The sequence below is a fragment of the Pteropus alecto genome, unplaced genomic scaffold (assembly GCF_000325575.1).
Source record: "Pteropus alecto unplaced genomic scaffold, ASM32557v1 scaffold3, whole genome shotgun sequence".
Classification (NCBI taxonomy): domain Eukaryota; kingdom Metazoa; phylum Chordata; class Mammalia; order Chiroptera; family Pteropodidae; genus Pteropus; species Pteropus alecto.
Window position 1 is genome coordinate 62,606,241 of NW_006442484.1, and position 2,075 is coordinate 62,608,315.

At 61.9% G+C, this 2,075-nt stretch overlaps 1 protein-coding gene and 1 long non-coding RNA gene across 5 annotated transcripts in view; one reads left to right on the top strand and one right to left on the bottom strand.

Annotated features, from left to right (window-relative positions):
• Positions 1-2,075, bottom strand: part of SATB2 (SATB homeobox 2) — a 180,544-nt gene that overhangs the window by 175,994 nt on the left and 2,475 nt on the right. For 2 of the 4 annotated variants that reach the window (XM_025039433.1, XM_025039432.1), the window contains exon 1: positions 591-1,730. The exons of the other annotated variants lie outside the window; for them this stretch is intronic. The gene's annotated coding sequence lies outside the window, so the exon portion shown is untranslated. Of the gene's footprint in view, positions 1-590; positions 1,731-2,075 lie in introns of those variants that run through there. 4 annotated transcript variants of the gene reach the window in all.
• Positions 1,160-2,075, top strand: part of LOC112470301 — a 3,291-nt gene continuing 2,375 nt past the window's right edge. Inside the window, exon 1 of the long non-coding RNA XR_003042931.1 lies at positions 1,160-1,255. This is a non-coding gene — a long non-coding RNA (uncharacterized LOC112470301). The remainder of the gene's footprint in view (positions 1,256-2,075) is intronic.

Below are 2,075 nucleotides of genomic sequence, written 5' to 3' on the forward strand. Positions count from 1 at the left end.
CGTTTTTATCTTCACCCGCTCCATAGTTATTAAAAAAAAAAAAAAAAACTCTTCGGCATAAAACACAATAGCCAAAAAAGCATTTAAATTATCAGGTGCGGGAGCAGCCTTCATCAAACCCAATTTTTAAATCTCTCCAAAAAGTTTTCCTCTGGGTCGCTTGGCTGGCAGCGCTCTCCTCACAGAACCCGCAGATCTCAGCACCCCTGGATTTTTTTTTTTTTGGAGTGGGGGGGCGGAGGAGAGGAAAACACCTGATGAAAAGGCACTCGCACTGTCACTGACATCCCAGAGAAGCTGGAATCCGGCACAATAAAGTGCGCTGGGAATCCTCTCGCGCGCGCTCTCGCCGTGGGAGAAGCCGCGTCGCCACGGCTCAAGAAGACAAGGTGGGGGTGGCAGAGGGGAGGTGGCAGAAGAGATGCGAGAGAAGCAGAGACCGAGCCGGACGGCTGAGGGAGAAGATACCGTCCGCACTACCCGGCTGCGGTGTCGGAGAGGGCGAGAGCTGCAGGGAGGGAACTTAGCCGGACTCGGGGCTTCCCCGAACTCCGGAGCACGGCGCGGGAGCCCTCGCCCTGCGTACTTACTGCTCACGGTCTGTCTGTAACTTGGCTGGCTGAAGCTCTGTCCATGGAGCAAAAGTAGAGAATCCAGGGTGGAAAGTTTCTGGTGCTTTGCCTTGCAGTGTTCTCCTAGTCTTCCTTTCTCTTTACTCCTTCCCCTTTCCTCTTCCCCAGGTCCTAACGCTTACGGTCCTGGGTCAGGGTGTCTTCTAATGCGGAGATGGTTGTTATGATGATGATGATGAGGGGGAGGGGGAGGGGGAGGAGAGGGAAAGGAGGGCTGCTCCGAAGGGGCACCCGAGCGAGCGGGGGAGGGGACGACGGAGGAGGGGAGAAAAGAGGAGGCTGAAAAAGCCTTTTCACACCTTCGGGAAGGAGACCCGTTCTGGAGAGTGAGGGCTGAGAACTGGAAGGCGGCGGAGGCGGGTGGGGGCTGCCGCTTCGCAATGCTGCTTGCTCGCGAGAAGGCGCGGCCAGAGCCGCAGGGCCGGTGCCACCCAGAGCCGAGACGGCGCAGGGACCCGGGACCGCGCGCGGGAGGAAACGCGCCGGCCGCCCAAGCTGTCACCTCCAGCCTCTCCCCTCTCGGCCGCCGCCGCCAGCAGCCGGAGCCGGACTCACTGACAAGCCGCAGAGAGAGACACACAGAGAGGGAGATGATTATTAGTTGCGTTGAGTCATCAGGCAAAGTGAGTCTTTTGGGTTGTCCTCGGTTTCCGATTTCTCCCCCTCCCCCTTTCCGTCCCCAGATCTAGCGCCTTCAAAATAATAATTTGAGGTGGGGGTAGGGGAAGTCTCTGGGTTATTTCGGGATGGTGGTTGGGGGGGAAATATCTAAACCCAAGCCAGAATGGTCCACCGCAATGAAGGAGGGGAGTGGGGGGCGGGGAGGAGGGCCGGGGAGGTTGCCGGAGGAGGGGGGCCCCGCCTGGCAGGAAATTAAACATCAATCAATCAATCGCTGTGAGCCCGGCGACCCAGCAGCGGCGGGGCTGCGGAGGAGGCAGAGGGACAGGCCAGGAGCGGGTGGGAGGCAAGGAAGAGGGAGGAGGAGGAAGAGAGTCGGCTATGGGAGGACGGTGTGGCGAGGACCGCGCGCGCGGGGCGGTGGAGAACCGATGGCAGAGAACCCAGTGCCGCGCGAGGCGGCGGCCGCGGCCGATGGGTGGGAAAAAAGCGGGCGCCGGCCCCCGGTCTGGTCCCCCTCTTCGTTGTGGGTCCAGGGCGCGGCCGCCTCGCCCAGTCCCTAGGCGCACTCGTCCCAGCGCGGAGGCGGCAGCGACAAGGCTGGCGCTGGTTGCCTCGTCTCCTTGAGGAGGCGCAGACCCGCGCGCGGAAGGCGGCCGCGGCTGCCTCGGCTCCGGGTTCTGCTAACTACGCCGAGTACTTTCGACTTTGGAGATAGGAGGGCTATCGCCTCCCCCACTCACCGCCTCCGCCCACCACCCACCGCCTCCGCCCCTCGGAGCAACTTTTCCCGGTGCCTGCGAGCTCCCCCTCCGCGCGGCG